Source organism: Prunus dulcis, chromosome 5 (genome assembly GCF_902201215.1).
Source record: "Prunus dulcis chromosome 5, ALMONDv2, whole genome shotgun sequence".
Lineage (NCBI taxonomy): Eukaryota > Viridiplantae > Streptophyta > Magnoliopsida > Rosales > Rosaceae > Prunus > Prunus dulcis.
In genome coordinates, this window is record NC_047654.1 from 4,030,428 (window position 1) to 4,042,688 (window position 12,261).

Consider the following 12,261-nt stretch of genomic DNA (forward strand, 5'->3'; position numbering starts at 1 on the left):
TAAACAAGAGAATACGTTAGCCAAAATCAGACGCCGGAAAGGTACTCATACACAAAGGGAGGCGCCGGAAGCATAATTTTCGCAAAGTGCAAGCAAACTCATCTATCAAGCATTTGACAAAATTCACAGGGCGTGATACCAATCCACATGCCAAGAAATTTCATTTCATTCAAGCATTCCAAGCAATTCGGGCATTTCAAGCAAATTGAAGAACTCATGCTCTTACGACAATACCTTTCAACATCATTCTCTCACGACAATATTGCTCAAGAACATGCTCTAGCAATACTCAGATCACACTCAATGCCAACAGAAAGGACATGCCAAATTCTCAAACAAAAGCAGCATGCCAAGCAAAACTTATACACAAGCTTTCCAACCATTCTAGCTAGAACATCCCACATTTAGAAAATCACTATAAATCAAGCTTACAACCAACAAATCCCAGACTTTCCAGATTAGAACTAGACATATCAAGCTTCATTTTCCCAAAATTTCGTTGCATTTTGAGCTAGGAAAGCATGTCAAACAGATTCCTAAAACAGCCCATGCAGCAGGAAACTGTACAGCTCCAGCAGCTTAACCCTTACTTTGAAATTCCACCGAAAATTCATTTTTTCTTCAAGTGATGCAAGAACCAATTCCGACATAACCATTGAGAAGTCCATTTTCATGTCTCAAAAGCTCCAACTCAGATTCGAAAAGAAACATTTCAAAAGTTCAAAAAACTGCCAGCAAGGTACTTTGAGATACTTTGACAAACACTTGGCATGCATACCAAAGTAAGCTTGCATGACTCTTATTTATCACCAAGCTAGAATACTAAACTAAAAGCACAACCTCAGAACCCGATTTATAATTCACAAATGCTAGGAAATACAGAGGAACTCAAGCATTCAAGCATAGAAAACAAGCATGCAACAAAGGCATCAACATCAACTCATGAACATGCTTCAAAAAAATGGAGGCATAGAGCACTAGAATGGGTGGATGATCCTCAATTTTGGATATGTTATAAATAACATAATTTCGAGAAAATTTTGTGAAGCAAGTGCAATCATCCAAGCATCATAAGTTAAAGATACATGCAGAAGCAGAATATGCAAAAACTCACCAGCCATGGATGAACACAGAGGTTTCAGACCAGCTTTGAGGCATCAGACAAATTCTACAAATTCTACAAATTTTACAGGCTATAGTACTTGAGCAGATGAACAACTTTCATCAAGGAAGTTTTCTGATCCGAGCTTTTGAAATATGACTTATGTACTGATGCACTGTACCACGGGTTTGAATCTTGAAGAAGAAGAAGAAAGAAGAGAATGAGAGAAAATCAGAAAATAAAGCATGCCATTCCAAATGAAAGGAAAAGAGAGCAGCTACTTGCAAATAAAAAATTCAAAAGGAGGGGGCAACATAATTTTTCCCACATAAAGGCTAAGCCAGCAACGAGACGGCGCGCCTAGCTCTCTTATGCTCTCTCTCTTCTGCAACCCGCCATGCATCAATACAAGCATTTGTGAATTAATCCACACAAACCATGCAAGTCAAGCATTTCACTTGATGCAATAATTTCAAGCAAACCAAACCAGATTTCACAAGATCAAGCTTTTCAGGCCAAACAATCATCATAAAAATGAGAACTTGACAGTTTTAGATGCTGGAAGCACAGAGAAGAAGCCATGCTATCAGCATATCATGCCAAATTGTCACCATCGCAACAAAGGGATATCCTAAGTTCATCACGCCTTGCAATGACCTAAACAAATACTCAGAAGGCCACGCTGCAAGAGTTTTTGCAGCTCATGCCAATCAAATCTTTTTCTGATAATTATGGTGTACTTGGCGGCTGAGGAAGGAATTCATTGCAATCACCACCAGCAAAGCCAAAACCTCAATAACCAAGATTCAAGCCAAGCAAAATATGGAAGATAATGATGCACTATACGAGATGCTTCTGGAAAATAACACAAGCTCTATATTCATGCTGCTGGAAGAGTGAACCCTCATGCCATGCCAAGCTATATCTTGATTTAACTCAACCGTTAGATTATCCACATCCTCATAGCAAGTCCAAGCTAATCATGTCAAGCCAAGTCATGTTTTTTCTAGTACCTATGTCATGCCAAACAATACAGTTTCCGGCACCTATCCTGTTTCAAATATCCTTCCAGCATTTGCCCTGTTTCAAATATCCTTCCAGCGCATGCCCTATTTCAAATACCATACCAGCACCTGTCCTGTTTCAAATATCCTTCCAGCACTTGCCCTGTTTCAAATACCCTTCCAGCGCATGCCTTATTTCAAACACCATGCCAGCATCCTTCCAATACATGCCAATGCCAAACATCAAGCATACATGCCAATGCCAAGCATCAAGCCAAAATCAAACATACATGTCAATGCCAAGCATCAAGCCAAAATCAAACATACATGTCAATGCCAAGCATCAAGCCAAAATCAAGCATACATGCCAATGCCAAGTGTGCAAGCCAATATCAAAGCATACAAATCAATGCAACTCTTGCAAATCACAAACCATGCAAAATCAAGCCTCTCTAGTCACTCAAGCAAATAAATCATGCAAGCTAAGTTATTTTGAGCTAATCCATCAAGCACTTTATTCTCCATCATGCCACAAAATAGGCTAACTCTTGGTAACTCTAGTAAGTGACCTCCAAAATTACAATGTCTAGGAAAGTTCTTTAAGGAAACACCCTTGGTGTTTAAGAAGGATTGGGTTTTAAGAGGGACCATTGCGACCCCTCCAACCTTCCCGAAAAAGACCTGGCTGTAATTTTAGAGACCCTTAACTAGTCATCCTTGAGTTGTTCCTAAACCCATGCCATGCCACTGCCATTACTTTGGGCTGAAAATTGATTATTTGGACTACTTAAAGACACATTCATGGCCCCAATACTCAATGGGGCTAATGTTGAGGCCCAAAAAATCCACGGTTCGGCCCAATTAAATTTTCGGCCCAATGTGATACCTTACTGAGAAGAAACTCGATTTGGGCTAGCGAAAGTTCGTCATATGCGCTTGCACACATGCCACACCAAGCAAATAAGCAACACGCCACACTACAAGCTTAAGTAGGTCCAAGCCACGTAAGATGCCCGGGGCTTGCTTGAGTGGGTTGTGGTATGGATGGTAATAAGTTGACATAAGACCCATTGATGGGCCGAGAAATGGAAGTTCTGGGGTTGCTTGGGAGCCCCAGAACTCAAGCCCATTTCTTAAGCCCAAATATGTGGGTGAGCACAAAGAGAGAAAAATAGTCCATTACTTCAACCAAAATAGTCCATTAACTCAACCAAAATAGCCCAACAATTGATGAAGTTAGCCCATTCACTTGATAAACCAACCTATTATCCTAGAAGGCCCAAGCAACTCAAGAAAATATCTGTAAAATCTACAGCACCTAGCTGACAACAAAAGCCACGATGAAAGCCAAAATATCTATGTGTGTAAGCTGCTGGGAAGCTCCAGCAAATGGAAGAGAACAAGTTTCAAGCAAAAACACCCTTCAAACCAGTGTACATACCCATTTCTTTCCCTCATCAGACCTAGCCTTGGAAGAGGGGAGAAAAGAAGGAAGAAAGATGGCTGAAAATGGGGATTCTCCATTGAGGCAGCTGTGGGAAAAGGGCCTTGAACTCCTCAAAATCCCTAATTTTGTGCAAATAGGCAGAGGAAATTTCACCAAGATAGGAAAATTCAAGGGAGGAGATGAGAAAGGAAGGAAAAAGCTTGGCCAAATTAGATAAAAACCATTAGGGTTTCTTGGAAAATGTAGTTTCCAGAGGCTATAAAAGGGGCCTCTTCTACCCAACCAAAAACAACTCAGAATCAGAGAGCAAGCTTTCTCTCTTACTTGCAAAAACCCAGCAATTTCATGCACTATTCACCCTTCTTCTCCATTTTCCTCTTCTGGCAGACCACTTTCACATCTGTCAGAAGCTTTATCAAGCTGCCGGAAGAACATTGTTCTTTCTTTCTCTCTTCTCAGCTAAATCAGCCTGTAAACCTCTTCTTCCTCACCTTAAACACTCCCATTTCTCCCTAGGAAGCCATATTTTCCTCTTTGGTGCTAAACTCATGCTGATTTTGCTTCCATGCTCAAGGTGATTTTGTGCGACGTAATTCTGTGTCCCACAAAATTTTGTGAGACCAATAACTTTTTTTCGTCGCTCAAAGTGTATTTATTTACGGGAACCTATTTTGCTGTATCTGTATAAATGTATCTAATCGATATTATTACCCCAAAAATCTCAAAAAACAAACATTCAGAGATCTAGTAACGGGACAAAACTTTTCGACGATTATAAATGAAAAGTCACTATTTAACGGTGATTTTAAGTCCGATTTTGATGACCCTATATGAATACAATGAACTAAATCGATCGTCAATTTCAAATAATTATATTGACGCGACGAGTAATGAAATCGTCGCTCAAAATTGAACTTTACGCGACGAAAGGTGCAGTTGTTGAGCGAAATTACAACTTTACGCGACGAGAAACAGATTTTGTAGCCCAAAATTGCAATTGTCGCGACGAGTAATTTTTTCATCACGCAAAATACAACTATGTGCGACGAGGCTACATTCGTCACACAAGTATTTGGCGCCAAACACATATTTAGTTCAGATTGTATCTCATTTTCATTTTTTAAAAACGTTTTGTAAAAATAATTTTCAAAATTATTATTAAAAGGGTTTGGATATATTTATTTACCAATGTTTTATAACTAAATTTATTTTCATTTCTCATTTTCTTGTATAGCTCAATTTATTTAACAATGTTTCATTTCTCCACATATATTAGGTTTGGATATAGCAAGTACATGTATTCAAACAAGCATATTTGCCAAAATCTGTACATTAACATAATAAAATTACGAAAAAATTCATTATTCATCATCTGAACTATAATAACTTTCGTTATCATTTATATCATTACTTTCGGTCTCCCAATCCTCCTCCTCTATAACTACATCATCGTCGTTGTTCGGGCCCACTGCAACATCGTATCGCAGAAGATGACCGAGGTCAATTATAATTGGCTGAATCGGTATTTTGATTGAAGACACCCCTTGTATCTGAAATGGTTCTTGTATAACATTTGTATCTTGAAGTGTTTCCGCATCATTTTCCATTGAAGATTCTAAACGTTGGTCAACCACGTTGGCGATGTCGTTGTCAGTTGGGTCTAGTTCTGGTATAGCATACACGTTCCTATGATCTGTCTTCTGAACAACTTTCCAACCGCTCCCTGCTTTAGGGTCATCTAGATACACAATCTGTGTTGCCATGTTTGCCAAAATGTAAGGGTTGTCATCATACCAAGTTCTGTTAATGTTCACATATAGCAAGCCATGATTGATTTTAACACTTCCCCGCCTATTTGGGTTGGTATCAAACCATCGACACTTAAACATTATCACTTGGTATCAGTCTTTGTAAAGTAATCGCACGACAATTGTGAGTTTGCCATAGAAATCAATGTCCGTACTTTTGCCTCCACCTGGGACATGGACACCGCTGTTTTGCGTAAACAACTTGTCATCTCGTGCAGTCCCCAAAAACTTGACACCGTTAACATGGTAACCCAAAAATAATTCAGCGCAAATCGGGCCGAACGCCAAGTTATATAACTCATCACTGTAAGTGGGGGAATTCGATTATTTCAACTTATTCACCTAATATTATACAAAACCATTCACATGTTAGTTTAACAAAATTAAATACTACAATATATATTTGTCAAATACAAAACACTTATAACTTACAAAATCCAAAAACCATTGTGGAAACAATTCACAGTGTGTCTGGGGCATACAAATGTGATGGATGTTCTCGCTTCATCATCTCTTCATGCTCATCTAAGTATGAGATTATCTCATCACAATTGTTCAGTACGAACCAATGTGCTACCTCCATGTCATTTCTGGAAGATGACTCTCATCGTCCAAGATCTCCAAAGGGTCGTGCGCTTTGGGCCAAAAGAGAAAGTTTTTCATTTCTCAGACCTCCGTCATTATTGCGCTGAGGACGATTGAAAGCCGTCTTCACATCTTTTAAATACATTCCATAGAAAGTAAGCGACTCATATTGAACCCAAGCCTCTATAATTGATCATTCAGGCTTCGCCCTGTTGCGTACATTTTTTTTCAGCTCTCCGAGAAGCCTGCCAAAATAAAACGTTATGATACAAATTAGCAAGCGTGTGATAATGATGCATACAAAAATGATAAGGACGATATACCTTTCTATTAGATACATCCAACGATAGTTGACAAGACCAGCGAGCAATGCCTTTTCTGGCAAGTGAACCATCACGTGGATCATACTTGTGAAGAAGGCTGGAGGGAATATCATATCAAACTTGCATAGGAGTTGGACAATGTCATAGTGCGACTGGTAAATGTCTGTCTTTTGAAAAAATTTTGCCGTCAGTTGGGGAAAAAATCTAGACAACAACATGATTGGCTTCACTACATCTTTCAGCAATAAGTGTCGAATACCCACTGAAAGTAGGCGTTGCATAAACACATGGCAGTCATGGCTCTTTAGTCTAGCAAATTTACTCCTGTCAACATTCATGCAACGTGTGGTATTAGAAGCATACCCATCGGGAAACTTTATAGACGATACAAACTTTAGCAACTCTTTTTTGTCATTCGATTTCATAGAAAAAAATGCAAGATCCCTTCTAGCTCTATCACTGTCCCTATTCATCCATAAACCCCTTTGTATGCCCATTCTTTCCAAATCAAGATGAGCTTTGATAGTGTCCTTTGTCATGCCCTCGATATCTAGAATCATGCCTACCAATGTGTCAAATACATTTTTCTCAACATGCATCACGTCTAGATTGTGTCTCAATTTTAGTTTTGACCAATATGGGACCTCAAAAAACATAGGCTTGTGCGTCCAGTTCATATGTGTAGAAGGTCTGGTCCGACTAACTATTTTTTCGAACGGAACAAAATCCAAACGGTTAAACTGTTCTAAGATCTGATCATCGACTGCATGCACTGGCAATGGAAGAATTGCCTAACTACCTTATAAGGTGATTACGGAAATAGAAAATGCCAAAAAAGTATCATCCTTGAAGCCGTTGCTGGCTTCGACACATGGGTTTGGCATGCCTTCTTCGGAGTTGCTGGATCCCAAAATGACCTCAACGTGCTGGGTCAATCCCCAGTCTTCAACGATGTTTTGAAAGGCCAAGGCCCCAATATCACCTATCAAGTCAACAATACAGTCTATCAGACAGGGTATTATTTAGCTGACGGCATCTGCCCAAGGTGGACCACATTTGTCAAATCCATTCCGAATCCCCGATTCCAAAAGCAAAAATTATTTGCTACCTATCAAGAAGGATATAGGAAAGATGTCGAAAGGTGTTTTATTTATTTATTATGGTTTGGTTGTGGTTTGTTATTATTATTGTGCCTTGTTTGTAGTTTTTTTTTTAATTTTAATTATGCTTTGTTTGATGTATGGAATATGTTGAATAAAAAGGTATTTTATTAAATGCTTTGTTTATTAAATAAAGAAATCCAATACAAGTCATTAAGAATTACTACTACTAAAATAAAATAAATGAATTACAACAACTTTAATAGAAAACATGAAAAATACAAACACATAAAAGGTATGCCAACTAATTTAATGGTTTTCATCATTTAACCAATCCATGTTGCTAGGCCCATCATCCTGGAAAAGTCTTCTTCTCATAACATCCCTTCGTTCTAGCTTCCAAAATTTGTTTGTTTCAGGGGACATATGGCTTGTATCTATCGCCATGGTTTCCCGATCCGTCTTGTACATCTCTTTTTTGCGCAAATACTCCCTTTCTTGTGCATACTCGGCTCGAATTGCCATCTCGTTCTCTTGGCATTTTTGCTCCATTTCAATTCTTATGGCGTTCTGCGTTGCAATTTCCTCCAAATTTTTTGATGTATTATTGCTCGAATTACCTCATTTCTTTGCATTCGTAGCCTTTCGGCCAATGGCCTCGGCTCCTTTTCGATGGGTGAGTCTTGACTCATAGGGGAATCGAGAGGTGAATCCGATGTCATTGAATCAAGGAGTGGCGTCTCGTTTAACATAACAATGGGACCCGTGGGAATAATTCTGAAGCGTTTGCAATTTCTCACCACCTCCCAACATTCATGATGGTTGAAACTTTTTTTGCCTTGCCCAGTTGCACCAAACCACATATGTGTTTGAATCATCTATTTTTAAAAAAAAATGCAAATGGAAGAAATATTTAAAATATATTGGATATGCAAGTAACAAAAAAAAAAATTATTGGAAATGCAATTAACCTTACAAATAAATTGGAAGTGCAAGAAATATTAAGAAACAATTGGAAATGCAAGAAATATTAACAAAATATTTAAAATGCAAGAAATATTAACAAAATATTTAAAATACAAGAAATATTAACAAAATATTGAAAATGCAATAAATATTATATATATATATATATTAGGACATTAAACTTAATAAAACAAAAATTACAAAATACTTACCTCGTTACTAAGATTTTCCCCGCTTTTATGGTTGTCCATCGCTTTAGCCAAGGCATCTCTCCATTTTCCCAACTCATTATTGAGAATTTTCCACCTACTACACAATGCCATTTCCGTACGAGTTGACCTCAAAATTTTTTCACAAAATTCGGCATGAATTTTTTTCCACATAAGAAAAAATTTCATCTCATTGCCTGACACGGGACAATGACAAACTTGGAGCCAAGCCTCAGACAAGAAAACATCTTCCATGGTGCTCCACGCCCCTCTGGTTTCGATAGAAGAAGCCATAAAGATAAGAAATAAAAATACAAGGTGAAAGAGAGGAAAATGTTGAGTAAAGAGTGAATAATAGTAGAAGTAGAAGAAAATGTATGAGGATTGGTGTTGAAAGTGAAGGCAATTGATAGATATTTATAGGAAAAAAATAATAATAATTTTAGTTTTTTTTTTCCTTCATAATTTTATTGCCAAAAAAATGCCAGCCGTTGGATTGGAGGAGGAGAAGCAGATCGGAGTGCTCAGACCTTGACACCTATCTTCTACTCGTTGGAGCTTGCGCCTCGATGATGTCACGCCTAACATCATCAACCCTCGGGCTCGAGCTTGGGGGAAACTGGCCATCGGGCCAGCCCGTCTTCGTGGGTCCCACTCCCAGTGCGGGCTTGGGCTCCTCGCTGGATACGAATTTTGTCATTTTTCGCCCCAGCCCAAGGCTTGGTCATGCCGCTGGAGTTGCTCTAAGGGATTAGAAAGTCACATTGTAAAAACCATGGATCAAAAAACAAGGCTAATAGGGCAAGTTGTGTTGTAATATGTTGTTGTATAATTATAAAGTAATATCTTCATCAACAGTTCAAACTAGCAAAAATATAAAATTAAGGGACATAGAGCTAATGAACAAATGTATATATATATATATATATATACAGAGAGCTTCCATTGAGGGATCTCTCAAATTAGCTTATTTGAGGGATACCATTGTAGGGCCCACTTTGTATTGTATTTCACTAATCCAAACCGTTTCTTTTGTAGATACTCATTCAAAGATCATCTCTACAAAAAATCACTTGAATCCGATATCATTTGACCACTCAATTGAATTATTGAAATTTTAGTACTTTCTTGAAGCACTGTGTTCATTGATTTTGTAGAACACAATTGGATATCAAAACAGTTTCCGATTTGTCTAATTTTTTTCAAGGATGATCTATGAATATAAACTTAAAAAATAGATAGTTTCGATCGTTGAAAAAAAATTCGTAGGGGACCCTAAAGGGTGTCCCTCAAATAAAATTATTTGAGGGATCCCTCAATAGAAGGAGACTGTATATATATATATATATATATATATATATATTCATTCTAACATCAGTTCATCGCAGTATTCAACAGTACAATGTAAAGGATATTCCTCGTTGTGTGCTAGTAGAACTATGAATACAACTTTGCTGATAAAAATTAAAGAGAAAATTTCCATACCATGAAATATGCAGGGAATTTAACAATCAAAATCTTGAATTGCTCAGGAGACAGACCCTATCACATAATTAAAGTAAAAATTGTGTAAGGTACATTGTCAAAAGAAATCTTGCCACAAACTATAATAAAGTCTAAATTTATATCATTAGGGAATAATCATAAAAGGTTTTTGCTTTTGGCAGGGGTCATTAAAGGTTAGCAAAAAAATTAGTGAAAAAAACAAACCATTTAGAAGCTTTTGGCATACAAGAAAAGAATCAATCTTCCTTTATTTTTTTTTGTGAAAGAATAAATAATAAAGGGCACAACAATGTCATATCTAACTAAGCATTCAAATAAGAAGCATAATTTGACAAGTAAATGTATTCCAGCGATAAAAGTTCCAAAAACAGTGACCACATTTTGAAAATTCTAGAATAAACATCTTTTATATATATAACACTAGAATGACCAATTTTTAAGCCCAACTAAAAAATCCCAAACCTTAAGTGTAATTTCATTCGTAGACAAGAACTCACCTTTTCCTTTTATGGCTACCAATTAGAAGAAGATTAAAAAACCATGGATCAAAAAACAAGGCTAATAGGGCAAGTTGTGTTATAATATGTTGTTGTATAATTATAAAGTAAAATCTTCATCAACAGTTCAAACTAGCAAAAATATAAAATTAAGGGACATAGAGCTAACGAACAAATATATATATATATATATGTATATTCTAACATCAATTTATCGTAGTATTCAACAGTACAATGTAAAGGATATTCCTCGTTGTGTGCTAGTAGAACTATGAATACAACTTTGCTGATAAAAATTAAAGAGAAATTTTCATACCATGAAATATGCAGGAATTTTAAGAATCACAATCTTAAATTGCTCAGGAGACAGACCCTATCACATAATTAAAGTAAAAATTGTGTAAGGCACATTGTCAAAAGAAATCTTGCCACAAACTATAATAAAGTCTAAATTTATATCATTAGGGAATAATCATAAAAGGTTTTTGCTTTTGACAGGAATCATTAAAGGTTAGCAAAAAAATTAGTAAAAAAAACAAACCATTTAGAAGCTTTTGGCATACAAGAAAAGAATCAATCTTCCTTTATTTTTTTTTTGTGAAAGAATAAATAATAAAGGGCACAACAATGTCATATCTAACTAAGCATTCAAATAAGAAGCATAATTTGACAAGTAAATGTATTCCAGTGATAAAAGTTCCCAAAACAGTGACCACATTTTGAAAATTCTAGAATAAACATCTTTTATATATATAACACTAGAATGACCAACTTTTAAGCCCAACTAAAAAATCCCAAACCTTAAGTGTAATTTCATTCGTAGACAAGAACTCACCTTTTCCTTTTATGGCTACCAATTAGAAGAAGATTAAAAAACCATGGATCAAAAAACAAGGCTAATACGGCAAGTTGTGTTATAATATGTTGTTGTATAATTATAAAGTAAAATCTTCATCAACAGTTCAAACTAGCAAAAATATAAAATTAAGGGACATAGAGCTAACGAACAAATATATATATATATATATATATATATATATATATATACAGTCCCCTTCTATTGAGGGATCTCTCAAATAAAAATATTTGAGGGACGCCCTTTAGGGTGCCCTTCAATTTTTTTTCCTACTAATCCAAACCATCTATTTTTTAGGTGTTCATTCATAGATCATCCTTACAAAAAAAATTAGACAAATCGGAAACCGTTTCAACATCCAATTGTGTCTTACAAAATCAATGAACACGGTACTTCAAGAAAATGCTAAAATTTCAATAACTTAATTGAGTGGTCAAATGATATCGGATTCAAGTGATTTTTTGTAGAGATGATCTTTGAATGAGTATCTACAAAATAGACGGTTTGGATTAGTGAAATACAATCTAGAGTGGGGCCTACAAGGAGTGTCCCTCAAATAAACTTATTTGAGGGATCCCTCAATGGAAGCTCTCTGTATATATATATATATGTATATGTATATTCTAACATCAATTCGTCGCAGTATTCAACAGTACAATGTAAAGGATATTCCTCGTTGTGTGCTAGTAGAACTATGAATACAACTTTGCTTATAAAAATTAAAGAGAAAATTTTCATACCATGAAATATGCAGGAATTTTAAGAATCACAATCTTAAATTGCTCAGGAGACAGACCCTATCACATAATTAAAGTAAAAATTGTGTAAGGCACATTGTCAACAGAAATCTTGCCACAA